General features: G+C 40.5%; 1 protein-coding gene across 1 annotated transcript in view; it reads right to left on the bottom strand.

The window, feature by feature from the left end:
- Positions 1-14568, bottom strand: part of SCFD2 (sec1 family domain containing 2) — a 527816-nt gene that overhangs the window by 87858 nt on the left and 425390 nt on the right. The gene's annotated exons all lie outside the window — the stretch shown is intronic.

Genomic DNA, 14568 nt, shown 5'->3' with positions numbered 1-14568 from the left:
CAGGACAGTGGATGCAGTGTACCCAGCGTGAGCTGAAGCAGGGCAAGGCATTGCCTCACCCAGGAAGTGCAAGGGGTCAGGGAATTCCCTTTCCTAGTCAAAGAAAGGGGTGACAGACAGCACCTGGAAAATCGGGTCACTCCCACCCTAATACTGTGCTTTACCAACGGTCTTAGCAAATGGCACACCAGGAGATTATATCCCACGCCTGGCTCGGAGGGTCTTACGCCCACGGAGCCTCGCTCATTGCTAACACAGCAGTCTGAGATCAAACTGCAAGGCGGCAGCAAGGCTGGGGGAGGGGCGCCCACCATTGCTGAGGTTTGAGTAGGTAAACAAAGCTGCCTGGAAGCTGGAAATGGGTGAAGCCCACCACAGCTGAAGGAGGCCTGCCTGCCTCTGTAGACTCCACGTCTGGGGGCAAGGAGTAGCCACACAAAAGACAGCAGAATCCTCTGCAGACTGAAATGTCCCTGTCTGATAGCCTTGAAGAGAGGAATGGTTCACCCAGCACGCAGCTGGAGATCTGAGAACGGACAGACTGCCTCCCCAAGTGGGTACCGGACCCCTGAGTAGCCTAACTGGGAGGCACCCCCCAGAAGGGGCAGACTGACACCTCACACAGCCGGGTACTCCTCTGAGACTAAACTTCCAGAGGAATGATCAGGCAGCAACATTTGCTGCTTACCAATATCTGCTGTTCTGCAGCCTCTGCTGCTGATACCCAGACAAACAGGGTCTGGAGTGGACCTCCAGCAAACTCCAACAGACCTGCAGCTGAGGGTCCTGACTGTTAGAAGGAAAACTAACAAACAGAAAAGACATCCACACCAAAAACCCATCTGTACATCATCATCATCAAAGACCAAAGGTAGACAAAACCACAAAGAAGGGGAAAAAACAGAGCAGAAAAACTGGAAACCCTAAAAATCAGAGCACCTCTCCTCCTCCAAAGGAACGCAGCTCCTCACCAGCAATGGAACAAAGCTGGACAGAGAATGACTCTGACGAGTTGAGGAAGAAGGCTTCAGACAATCAAACTACTCTGAGCTAAAGGAGGAAGTTCGAACCCATGGCAAAGAAGTTAAAAACCTTGAAAAAAAATTAGAAGAATGGCTAATTAGAATAACCAATGCAGAGAAGTCCTTAAAAGACCTGATGGAGCTGAATACCAAGGCACGAGAACTATGTGACAAATGCACAAGACTCAGTAGCCGATTCAATCAACTGGAAGAAAGGGTATCAGTGATGGAAGATCAAATGAATGAAATGAAGCGAGAAGAGAAGATTAGAGAAAAAAGAATTAAAAGAAACAAACAAAGCCTCCAAGAAATATGGAACTATGTGAAAACACCAAATCTATGTCTGACTGGTGTACCTGAAAGTGACGGGAAGAATGGAACCAAGTTGGAAAACACTCTGCAGGATATTATCCAGGAGAACTTCCCCAATCTAGCAAGGCAGGCCAACATTGAAATTCAGGAAATACAGAGAACGCCACAAACATACTCCTCGAAAAGAGCAACTCCAAGACACATAATTGTCAGATTCACCAAAGTTGAAATGAAGGACAAAATGTTAAGGGTAGCCAGAGAGAAAGGTAGGGTTACCCAGAAAGGGAAGCCCATCAGACTCATAGCAGATCTCTCAGCAGAAACTCTACAAGCCAGAAGAGAGTGGGGGCCAATATTCAACATTCTTAAAGAAAAGAATTTTCAACCCAGAATTTCATATCCAGCCAAATTAAGCTTCATAAGTGAAGGAGAAATAAAATCCTTTACAGACAAGCAAAGGCTGAGAGATGTTGTCACCACCAGGCCTGCCCTAAAAGAGCTCCTGAAGGAAGCACTAAACATGGAAAGGAACAACCGGTACCAGCCACTGCAAAAACATGCCAAAGCATAAAGACCATCCAGGCCATGAAGAAACTGCATCAACTAACGAGCAAAATTAACCAGGTAACATCATAATGACAGGATCAAATTCACACATAACAATATTAACCTTAAATGTAAATGGGCTAAATGCTCCAATTAAAAGACACAGACTGGTAAATTGGATAAAGAGTCAAGGTCCATCAGTGCGCTCTTTTCAGGAAACCCATCTCACGTGTGGAGACATACATAGGCTCAAAATAATGGGATGGAGGAAGATCTACCAAGAAAATGGAAAACAAAAAAAGGCAGGGGTTGCAATCCTAGTCTTGGATAAAACAGACTTTAAACCAACAAAGATCAAATGAGACAAAGAAGGCCATTACATAATGGTAAAGAGATCAATTCAACAAGAAGAGCTAACTATCCTAAATATATATGCACCCAATACAGGAGCACCCAGATTCATAAAGCAAGTCCTTAGAGACCTACAAAGAGACTTAGACTCCCACACAATAATAATGGGAGACTTTAACACCCCACTGTCAACATTAGACAGATCAACAAGACAGAAAGTTAACAAGGATAACCAGGAATTGAACTCCGCTCTGCATCAAGTGGACCTAATAGACATCTACAGAACTCTACACCCAAAATCAACAGAATATACATTCTTCTTAGCACCACACTGCACTTATTCCAAAATTGACCACATAGTTGGAAGTAAAGCCCTCCTCAGCAAATGTAAAAGAACAGAAATTATAACAAACTGTCTCTCAGACCACAGTGCAATCAAACTAGAACTCAGGATTAATAAACTCACTCAAAACCACTCAACTACATGGAAACTGAACAACCTGCTCCTGAATGACTACTTGGTACATAACAAAATGAAGGCAGAAATAAAGATATTTTTTGAAACCAGCGAGAACAAAGACACAACATACCAGAATCTCTGGGACACATTCAAAGCAGTGTGTAGAGGGAAATTTACAGCACTAAATACCCACAAGAGAAAGCAGGAAAGATCTAAAGTTGACACCCTAACATCACAATTAGAAGAACTAGAGAAGCAAGAACAAACACATTCAAAAGCTACCAGAAGGCAAGAAATAACTAAGATCAGAGCAGAACTGAAGGAAATAGAGACACAAAAAACCCTTCAAAAAAATCAATGAATCCAGGAGCTGGTTTTTTGAAAAGATCAACAAAATTGATAGACCGCTTGCAAAACTAATAAGAAAAGAGAGAAGAATCAAATAAATGCAATAAAAAATGATAAAGGGGATATCACCACCGATCCCACAGAAGTATAGACTACCATCAGAGAATACTATAAACACCTCTACACAAATAAACTAGAAAATCTACAAGAAATGGATAAATTCCTCGACACGGACACCCTCCGAAGACTAAACCAAGAAGAAGTTGAATCTCTAAATAGACAAATAACAGGCTCTGAAATTGAGTCAATAATTAATAGCTTACCAACCAAAAAAAGTCCAGGACCAGATGGATTCACAGCTGAATTCTACCAGAGGTACAAGGAGGAGCTGGTACCATTCCTTCTGAAACTATTCTAATCAATAGAAAAAGAGGGAATCCTCCCTCACTCATTTTATGAGGCCAGCATCATCCTGATACCAAAGCCTGGCAGAGACACAACAAAAAAAGAGAATTTTAGACCAATATCCCTGATGAACATCGATGCAAAAATCTTCAATAAAATACTAGCAAACTGAATCCAGCAGCACATCAAAAAGCTGATCCACCATGATCAAGTGGGCTTCATCCCTGGGATGCAAGGCTGGTTCATCATATGCAAATCAATAAACGTAATCCAGCATATAAACAGAATCAGAGATAAAAACCACATGATTATCTCAATAGATGCAGAAAAGGCCTTTGACAAAATTCAACAACCTTCATGCTAAAAACTCTCAATAAATTAGGTAATGATGGGACGTATCTCAAAATAATAAGAGCTATCTATGACAAACCCACAGCCAATATCATACTGAATGGGCAAAAACTGGAAGCATTCCCTTTGAAACCTGGCACAAGACAGGGATGCCCTCTCTCACCACTCCTATTCAACACAGTGTTGGAAGTTCTGGCCAGGGCAATCAGGCAGGAGAAGGAAATAAAGGGTATTCAATTAGGAAAAGAGAAAGTCAAATTGTCCCTGTTTGCAGATGACATGATTGTATATCTAGAGAACCCCATCGTCTCAGCCCAAAATCTCCTTAAGCTGACAGGTCAGCAAAGTCTCAGGATACAAAATCAATGTGCAAAAATCACAAGCATTCTTACATACCAATAACAGACAGAGAGCCAAATCATGAGTGAACTCCCATTCACAATTGCTTCAAAGAGAATAAAATACCTAGTAATCCTACTTACAAGGGACGTGAAGGACCTCTTCAAGGAGAACTACAAACCACTGCTCAATGAAATAAAAGAGGATACAAACAAATGGAAGAACATTCCATGCTCATGGGTAGGAAGAATCAATATCGTGAAAATGGCCATAGTGGCCAAGGTAATTTATAGATTCATTGCCATCCCCATCAAGCTACCAATGACTTTCTTCACAGAATTGGAAAAAACTACTTTAAAGTTCATATGGAACCAAAAAAGACCCCGCATTGCCAAGTTAATCCTAAGCCAAAAGAACAAAGCTGGAGGCATCACGCTACCTGGCTCCAAACTATACTACAAGGCTACAGTAACCAAAACAGCATGGTACTGGTACCAAAACAGAGATAGAGACCAATGGAACAGAACAGAGCCCTCACAAATAATACCACACATTGACGACCATCTGAACTTTGACAAACCTGACAAAAACAAGCAATGGGGAAAGGATTCCCTATTTAATAAATGGTGCTGGGAAAACTGGCTAGCCATATGTAGAAAGCTGAAACTGGATCCCTTCCTTACACCTTATACAAAAATTAATTCAAGATGGATTAAAGACTTACATGTTAGACCTAAAACCATTAAAACCCTAGAAGAAAACCTAGGCAATACCATTCAGGACATAGGCATGGGGAAGGACTTCATGTCTAAAACACCAAAAGCAATCGCAACAAAAGCCAAAATGGACAAATGGGATCTAATTAAACTAAAGAGCTTCTGCACAGCAAAAGAAACTACCATCAGAGTGAACAGGCAACCTACAAAATGGGAGAAAATTTTTGCAACCTACTCATTTGACCAAGGGCTAATATCCAGAATCTACAATGAACTCAAACAAATTTACAAGAAAAAAAAAAAGAAACAACCCCATCAAAAAGTGGGCAAAGGATATGAACAGACACTTCTCAAAAGAAGACATTTATGTAGCCAGAAGACACATGTAAAAATGCTCATCATCACTGGCCATTAGAGAAATGCAAATCAAAACCACAATGAGATACCATCTCACACCAGTTAGAATGACCATCATTAAAAAGTCAGGAAACAACAGGTGCTGGAGAGGATGTGGAGAAATAGGAACACTTTTACACTGTTGGTGGGAATGTAAACTAGTTCAACCATTGCAGAAGTCGGTGTGGCGATTCCTCAGGGATCTAGAACTAGAAATACCATTTGACCCAGCCATCCCATTACTGGGTATATACCCAAAGGACTATAAATCATGCTGCTATAAAGACACATGCACACGAATGTTTATTGTGGCACTATTCACAATACCAAAGACTTGGAACCAAGCCAAATGTCCAACAATGAGAGACTGGATTACGAAAATGTGGCACATATACACCATGGAATACTATGCAGCCATAAAAAATGATGAGTTCATGTCCTTTGTAGGGACATGGATGAAGCTGGAAACCATCATTCTCAGCAAACTATCGCAAGGACAAAAAACCCAACACCGCATGTTCTCAGGTGGGAATTGAACAATGAGAACACACGGACACAGGAAGGGGAACATCACACACGGGGGTCTGTTTTGGGGTGGGGGGAGGGGGGGAGGGATAGCATTAGGAGATATACCTAATGTTAAATGACGAGTTAATGGGTGCAGCACACCAACATGGCACACGTATACATATGTAACTAACCTGCACGTTGTGGACATGCACCCTAAAAGTTAAAGTATAAAAAAAAAATTGGTTGTTTTAAGATTCTATTCGTGTACAGATTTGAAGGCTTTGTAAAAAGAAAGCAATAGGAGTAAATTTTAGCTACTGCTGCTGAAGGCTGCTATTGTATTCAAATGAAGTTATGTCTACCTGGCAGGTGAAATGTTACTTACATAAAGGGAATTGTTAGGGGAGCCATTTCCCTTGTCTTCCAGAGTGAAGCAGAAAATTATTTCCTCTTTTAAAGTCATGGGAAATTGTGGCTCTCCTCCTATCAAGCTTTCTCTTTAATCACAAGTATCATCTCCAAAATCAGAAATCTACCTCACAGGGATTCACCTCCTCCTGAAATAGTAAAAATTCTGGTGGAGAGGAAGGGGAGCGGTAGCCCAAACTAGAAATACTAGGCTGGATGAACTATAGCCACAGGTGGTTTTGTTTAAGTCAGAATGCCAGCAGACCCTGACACTGAAGGAGCGGATGTTCCCAGTGACCCAAACACCTATGACATGGGACAATCTGCCACTTCACTGAGGCATTGATTTGAATGCTCCACTGTGGATAACAGGTGTGGCAGCCCCATTCAAAGGTGAGTGAGCCCTCACCAGCACACCTCATCACAGCTTTTTTATTCACTCATATTGAGAAGGATGACAGAGTTGAGATTTTGGCATTGGCTCTGAGGACAGGCAGCCTTGATAGGAGTCCTGGTTCCACCATTTACTAGCTGGATAATGTTAGGCAAGTTATTTTACTTCTGTCTACTTCAGTTTTCTCATCTGAAAAATGAGGACAATAATAGCACTTACTTTGTAAGGTTGTTGGAGGATTTAAAGAGTCATACATGTAAAGCTGTCAGCATGGAGCCTCACACACAGTGAGCTCTGTGTCGGGCCAGCTCATATTCCTGTTATTATTGTTACCCACATCACTCTAACTTCCTTGAGGTGGCAAATTCTACTGTAAACAATTACTCCCATGGGAGATTTGACTCCTTGTACTGTCACTGGAGGTGGAGAGAGTATTAAGAAGTTGTACATAACTGATGATTTTTATAAGAAATTCAATAATTTTTGTTTAATATAAAATCATTAAGGTTCTGAAGAGGTCACTTATACTTGACTGCACTTTATGGGAGAAATTATGTGTTACAGCACCATTTCTAAATCTGAACAATTGCTAAGAGCTTAGGACATCCTTTCTAAGAATATTAAGGGTCTACCTCTTTCTACTCTAAGGTCGAGGGGGTCAGGGCTGGCAGTCATACTCCTTTCCTGTAGGCGAGAACTTCATGGGAAGAGTGACAACACAGTATTATCAGAGACTGGCTACAGTAGCCCCTTGGGATCCTCTGAGCTCAAGGGGCCAGACGATAGGCCAGAAGAAAGACACAGGCATCTGGCAAGGAATGACTAAAAAAGAGGGTATTACGTTTCCTTCTAGATTATTCTATTCAGTTAAAAATGGAAGTATCTGAGGCAGACAGTATTCAGTAACAAAGACTGAATGGCTGGCTAGATTCTCTCGTGCTCTAGTTATCGGGAATATGAACATATAATAAAGAGGAAAATTGTTACAGAGGAGCTAGCAGTTCCTACAGCCTTGCTCATTATTCAGGTATATGAGTAAGGAACACAGAGGCCAGGGCTCTTCTTTCAATGAATTCTTACAGCCTAAGAAGGATGAAGAGACTTCGTCTATGGCAGATGAGAAAGAGCCCATCCACGTTTTTGACATGCGTTTGGTTAGAAGCCTGGAGTCAAGTATGAGATTGAAAGGGTAAGATTCAGGGTGATTTTACTACTTGTTTATTTTCTGTTTGTGCCCAACAGCTCCACAGAACAGAGATTTAAACAAAATAGACTGTTTTGTTCACTGCTGTATCTCCAGTCCTTGGAGCAGTCGCCGGCATGTAGAAAGTGCTTGATAATTACTTGTGGAGAGGGTGAAGCATGGAATGAAAGGAGAATTGTGGAGAGGGCAGCAGCGTAAGCAAACAGTCATCATAAGTGAGGAAGATACAGAATCTGGAGCTTGGAGGCCAGCAGGCCCAACAGAGAAGCTGTGAACACTGAAAGTCACCCCCGGAGCAAGGGAGGGTGCTCACAGGCCTCAACAGAATTCTGCAGGATGCTGGCCCTGCTCTCCCAGTGTTTGATGCTGGTCTCTGATGACCCCCTAGGCATTTCCAACAAGCATTCTAATTAGCATCTGCTAGTAAGGCCTGAATTATGTATATCTGAGTCCAACCTCCTCATCTATAAAATTGAAGTAATATATCTTTCAGGGTTGTTGTGACTATTACATTTCAGTAATACATGTGAAGTATGCAGCACTTGGCAATGATTAGGACTCAGCAAATAGTAGTTATTATTGTTATTATAAAATAATACAGATGGTTTATTTCCTTAAGGTTTGTTTTTAGATTGATTGCCTAATTATTGGATGTTCACTGTGATTAGTTGTTTTGGAAAAATAAAGAGGCATGTTTTGCTTTAAAAAAATGAAAAAAAAAAGAAAGGAACAGTAGATAAACTTACTTGTGACATTGATCTTAGGTAAAATGTATGCTTTACAGAGCAAGCCCCAGAATATAGAATCAAGACGTTGACAACTCTGGCCCCCTAAGAGTGAAGTAATACTAAAAATGTGGCATATTTGATAAGTATCACACATAAGGTAAAGCAGAGAAAAATTTAAATCCCTAAGAAAAATGTGTTTAGCCAGTGTAACCTGTTGGACTGGGTTTGTCATTGTTGTTTTGTAGAGATGGGGTCTTGCTATCTTGTCCAGGGGTCTTGAACTCCTGGCTTCAAGTGACCCTCTCTCTTCAGCCTCCCAAGGTGTTGGGATTACAAGCAGGAGCCAACACACCAGGCCTTTTTTTTTCTTTTTGAGAGTAGTTAATAGCAAGATAAAATAGAAAATACATAATTGGACCCAAAACAGGCTAAGAAAATGATCCTGCCATACTCTAACTGCCTGTTCCTGGGAGGCTTTTCCCAAGGGACTCCCAAGACTCCTAAGAGAACTCTACAGATGGGTGTGAATAATACACCAGCGGTGTAGGCTTTCTAGGGGCTGATGCAATGACACAACCCATACTCTTTTCTGTCTCTTCTATTTGAGGGTGCTCTGAGCTTGTCTTTACAAAAAGATGCATATACAAATGTTTTTTCTTCTGTGTCATTAAAAGTTCACACTTACATGCCCTGTGATGAGTATTTCAAATATATATTAATAAAATGAAGTGCTTTTTCACAACTATTAGGAGACTCCATTTTTATGTACCATATTTCACTGAAAAGGTGTCTTGGGTGATTGAAATCATTAATTCAGAAATAACAAGATCAGTCTTGCTAAACAGAAGACTGCAATAACACAAAATCAACATAGGATTCTGACATTTATCCTGGCACTGAACTGTATTGGGCTGTGTTATTAGGAACACAGTTTGAGTTAATTGGGATTAACTCAGTAAATCCCAATTATTTACACTCATAAAAGGACGAAACACACTTAATAGAACAAAATCACTAATCTGAAATCATGTTTATTTTCCCTTTGGAAAGCAGTTAGAGACACATATTCAGAGACATAAAATAATCCGAGTTGATTCCCCACCCCTCTTATTTCCCCTCTGCACACCTACCCAGGCCAGAAACCTAGCAGTTAATCAAGTGCCCCTTTATTGTCCTTACCCATGAGATCTCTTGTTCCCCAATATCTGTCACCACTGTTTCTTCTCTGTTCCCCTCATTTAGGTTCTCGTCACCTCTGGATTACCTCTTGTCTTGTTCTGCTCAGAGTCATTGCACAGCACAGGTCCAAGGGGCACTGTGTCATTTACACCGACTACAAAGTGAATGGTGCCCCTTGGGGTTGGCAATATAATGGCCTTGCCACCTGCCTTCCTTCATTTGCCCTCTTAGTCATCTTTTAATGCAAACATGGTAATGGTGTTCCATTTCTTAAAATCTTAAAAAGTAATGGAAATGATAATGTTGAAGATGATAATAATAACGGCAGTTACGTGCCACGTGCCACGCACAATGCTAACCAAGCATTTTACATTTGTTAATTTCTTTAGTTCTCACAGCAATTCTATGAGGCAGGCACTATGATTATTCCTGGTTTACAGATGATGAAAGGAGGTTCAGTGTTGAGTAATTTGCCCAAGGTCATACAATTTCTATGGCTCCTTTTCACTTGGAGGTGGAATAACCGTAGTTCAGAGCATGACTCAAACAGTGGCTTACCTGGGCTGAAACCTCATCAGCTGTTGAACATTATATGAGTTAGATCATGTAAAGTGGTTTTAGTGAGGCCCCCAAGTTAGTTCATGTTGTTGTTATTAGTATTTCAGGATACAGCTCAAATTTTTTTGGAGAGAATACGAGACATACAAAGTCCTTCATGACTTGGTGCCTGCATCTCTTTCCAGCTTTGTCTCTGGCCACAGACACTTTTGTATTTCAGTTGTTTCCCCAAAGGACACTGCTGATGCACTTCTGGTTTCTCGGCATACCTGAATCCTCTTCCTGGGACACTGTTTTCTTCTTTGACAGGTAAATATTATTTACTTATGACACTTTGTCTGATCCCTCCATGGTGACAGAAGCGCTTTGTTACCCCAAAGCACACAGAGCCTTCTTCTATTACTTCACCAGGTTTCTGACATGATATTTTTGCATATAGGTCTTCCTGCTGGACTGTGAGTTCTTAGAGAGCTGGGCCCAGCATTTGCTTATTACATAGCCTGTATTGGTGTAGTGCCTGGCATCTGGAAGACACTCAGGGTTGGCTCAGTTTATAAATAAACTGAATTTTAAAAATTCACCTTCATTTTCTGTGGTCCACTGATTTAAGAGCATCTAATTATTTATTATCTGCTATAGGCAATGGAAAAATTCTAGTTGGGATGTCTGACAATCTGAAATTAAAAACTTGACAACAGTGTTCTGCTGATGAGAATAGTATAAACCTTGAAAATGCACTTATAATAAAGGATGGTTAGAATGCCAATGAACATACAAACTCACATGGAGCTGGTACATTCAGATAGAAACTAGTGAGAGAACAGTAAATTTGCTTTCTAAGAAAGATGTAGTCTCCTGCCCTGCTTTCATTTTAGGCTTTAAGCATTCTCACAGGGTATACATGTCCCTCTATCCCAGAAAACATTGCTGGTTAACATGTATATCTCAGTTTCAAAGCATTTTATAGTTCTATACTATACTTGGAAAATATTTTCCAATGGGCCTGTGGCTAACCTCTCATATTATGTCAGGGTCAGTGCTGAGTAGAGGGTTATTAGAAGATAAATTCAAGAGAACTGCTATTTTTTCTAAGAAAACAGGAAGGTCATTGCTAGAAAGGACCAAGGTCCTTATTTTAGAGGAGAAAATCAAGGCCCAGAAAGTTAAGTGACTTCCTGAAATCACACAGCCTTCAGGCAGGGGCAACACCACACAGGAAGGCCCCGAGTCAAAAAGAATTTGGAAGGGGTACAGGGTGAGCCAAGAGAGATGGTCAGGGCTTAGAGAGCCACTATCAGGGGTTTAGATTATATTCCAAGATGAATGGGTAGCAGCTGAAGGATGTCACGCAGAGAAATGCTAGGATCTGGTCTGTGTTATCAAACATAAATATCCTACTACTGTTGGGAGGAGAAAGACCAGCTGGAGGTTCTTACAGTGTGCAGACATGTGATGATGGGGGCCCAGGTGAGAATGTGACAGTGGAACTGGAAAGAAGGAAATGGATTTGGGATGTATTTGAGAATTAGAACCAAGAGGACTTACGGACAGTAAGGAAGAGGAATGGATCAAGGATGACTTATGTTTCTGGTGTGGGTGGATAATGGTACTGTTTATGAGCTGGAAAGATGTAAGAACAAGGAACCAAGGTTCTGACTTTGGACATGTGGTTATGGGAGGCTAGAAGTGTAAGCCATACAATGGAGGCTGCACTGCACGGTGTCTGTCACAGCATAAGCATAATGGTGGTGGTTATTTTCACTCTCTCTCCATCACCCAAGTAGAGTTACTATGGCCAAGGGGAAACAGATCAGAATTGTGATGTAGTTTGTACAAGGGCTAGTTTGACTGCATAATGAATGGTAGACATATTTATTGGTAAATTGATGCAGATGTCTTGAATGTTGGGTATAAATAGGCATTCATTGAAATGACACTGATTTTGATGACTCTTCTACATAAGTAGTCAGAGATCTGCTTTGAATTACAGCTATTACTGATGACCTAAATCTCATGCAGAATTCGTTACCAAATTTTTCTACTCCAAAGTAAGCAGTTTTGACTTTTAATAAACTGCTTACCAGTATAAATGCTAGCATTCCTATTGATAGCTTATTGTTTGGATGTTATTTATCCAATCTCTAAAAATTGATTCATTTATAAGATAGTTCAAATTGTCTTCCACTGTCAGTGGAAACTGAATATCACCTTAAGAGAATATGCCTGATACTGTTTTGAAGCATGTTGATTTTCGGCCAGCTATGTGCTCAGACACTCCTCTACTGCTCTCTAGTGTCTATAATTACTTAGCAGACCTTTAAGTTTGCACATGTAGCAATCCACTGGGGAAGAAATAAAAACCTTTATTTTATCTATACTTCATCCCAATTTATTTTGGGAGATGTACATGCCATAAGTAGTCAAAATAATAATCCACCTGGAGCAGGAAATATTTTCAGAAAATCCATTCTCAAGGATTTCCAGTGGGCATTATTTACAATCATGATTCTCTAACCTCTCAGAGAGGTTATTTTTATTGAGTTCCAATGTGAACTACTTGGTCCCTTGGTTTGTTGTGCTGGCTTTTGACAGTGTTATGGTTCAACCTATACAAGATATTGTTTCAGTGTCTTCACAATAGACCTGGATGCTTGCCACATAACATAATCTACAAAGTGCACAAATAAAGGAACAGAAGGGCACGATAACTCTTTGCCTAGCCGCATGAGAGTACCAGATCTGATAAAACCAAATTCAATGTTCAGTGTGTATATTTGTCATTTCCAACACCCATAGAATCACATTTTAAGGACGGATACAACTAAAAATCACAGTACAGCAGAGAATTGCAGTGATATTTATGACTCTTCTGTTAAGTGTTTCCAAGAGAAGGAAAGCCACATTTTAAAGCAGTCAAAATAATTTAAAAGCTGTAATTGCGTGTGCATATATGTATGCACAAATGTTCAAAGGAGATGTATTTACCTTAGTTTAGTGGGGATTTATCTCAAATACCAAGATCTAAATTAAGCTGCTTGTTGTAGTGGGTCTTACAATATACTTAAATAAATAAATAAATAAATAAATAAATAAACTGCTTCAACAGCCTACATTTTCTAGACAAGTGCTATTTTTATTTATCTACAGAATAAAGTGGTCTGTTCCCAGTTCCAGGAGCTGAGAGCTCAGTTTCCAGGGCCTCTTCAGTAATTTGCCTATTCTAACTTATAGAACCTAACAATTCCCGTGTCTAAGACTTTGAAACCCATCTAGATAATGAAAATGGTGCCCTCTGCTGGAAAAAATCAAGAGGAACTAGAGTGACAAACCCTCTCCTTTCTCGTGTTGGTTTCATTACCTGGAATATGGAAAAGAAACATTTATATTTGTTTTAGGAGTTAACCTAGTATCCTTGCCTACACCCTTATTAAGGTAGATGCTCCATCTCTCTCTTCTATCCTGGAGAATTTAGGCTGTTTTGCTGAACATTTCTTTTCCGAACAGAAAGCCTCCCCCCAAATATTGACTCCACATAGTTTCTGACTGAGTACACAGGGTTATTAGTTTACCACTTCTCTGCAAAGCAGTTGGAGTACCTGTGTACATGAAGGAGAATGTAAGAGAATGGTGGATTGTTCAAAAAGCATCTCAAGCCTACTCATTGCCCCTGCCAGGTTCCCAAACAGGAAGGCACTAGGGCGGTAAATATAACCCCAGTGGGTGAGTTACTCCAAGGGCAGCTTTTGTAAAACTCTGGAGGCTACATTGGATATATTCATAGTGAAACAAAAGGGTTGAAGTTGAAGAACATTTACAGTATTAAAATCACTGACATAACAAGGTGAAGAATTTGAGTGTTGTCTTTAATAGGAACTTTTTCTGCTGCTCTATAAAATAATGACCTCAACACTGTGCCACAAAGCCACCATTGTCAAGGGTGCTCTCTAAACACTGCTATGAGGATCCAACCCACTTTTAATTCTTTATCAGGGAAACAAAAGAGTCACAAGGTGACTGACAGTGGAATCAAATGCTTTCCAACAGGACTAGACTCATAAAAGAGTTTACAAAGGTTTAAGTTTCTCTGAAGCCAGGGCCCCTTTGGTGTATATGTGACCTAAGAGTGACCATTATATAATAGAATGAATGGGAAACTGCCTGTTCACCATGAATCCGAAACAAGTCTAAGTAGTTCTTCTTGTTGAATCATCAATGACAAATCCTTAGGTCAGCAGAGGCCTGAAGTCATCTGTCATCCAAATATAAGGGGAGAGAGGCACATAAAGCCATGTGCAATGTTTAACCTCAGGTCCCAAGTATTTAATTTTAAGTCCTCTTTTC

The sequence above is a fragment of the Nomascus leucogenys genome, chromosome 9, assembly GCF_006542625.1.
Source record: "Nomascus leucogenys isolate Asia chromosome 9, Asia_NLE_v1, whole genome shotgun sequence".
Taxonomy (NCBI): Eukaryota; Metazoa; Chordata; class Mammalia; order Primates; family Hylobatidae; genus Nomascus; species Nomascus leucogenys.
The sequence above is the reverse complement of the archived record's forward strand: the minus strand, read 5'-3'. Positions and strand labels throughout refer to the sequence as shown.